Below are 231 nucleotides of genomic sequence, written 5' to 3'. Positions count from 1 at the left end.
GTATGGCTCCTCAACCAGTAGCAGATAAACATAATGACAAATTTTAGTATTTCAACTGATCATACTTTTATTGTTTTTAACACCGTTTTTGGTTCTTTTCTTTCTCAGTGTTGTTTTTACTTTAATGTTTACTTCTAGAATGCTTTCCACAGATAGCTTCATGTGTGATATGTTAACATTTTAGCAAACTTATATAAATGCAGTCTCATGTTATAACCTGAAATAAAGGTA

At 29.9% G+C, this 231-nt stretch overlaps 1 protein-coding gene across 1 annotated transcript in view; it reads right to left on the bottom strand.

The window, feature by feature from the left end:
• The window catches only part of LOC119586526 (BTB/POZ domain-containing protein 6-A-like), a gene marked incomplete at its 5' end in the record, with an annotated part of 24,476 nt that overhangs the window by 6,318 nt on the left and 17,927 nt on the right, over positions 1-231 (bottom strand).

The sequence above is a fragment of the Penaeus monodon genome, chromosome 21 (genome assembly GCF_015228065.2).
Source record: "Penaeus monodon isolate SGIC_2016 chromosome 21, NSTDA_Pmon_1, whole genome shotgun sequence".
Classification (NCBI taxonomy): Eukaryota; Metazoa; Arthropoda; class Malacostraca; order Decapoda; family Penaeidae; genus Penaeus; species Penaeus monodon.
Note: the sequence above shows the minus strand (reverse complement) of the source record. Positions and strands in the feature narration are given on the sequence as shown.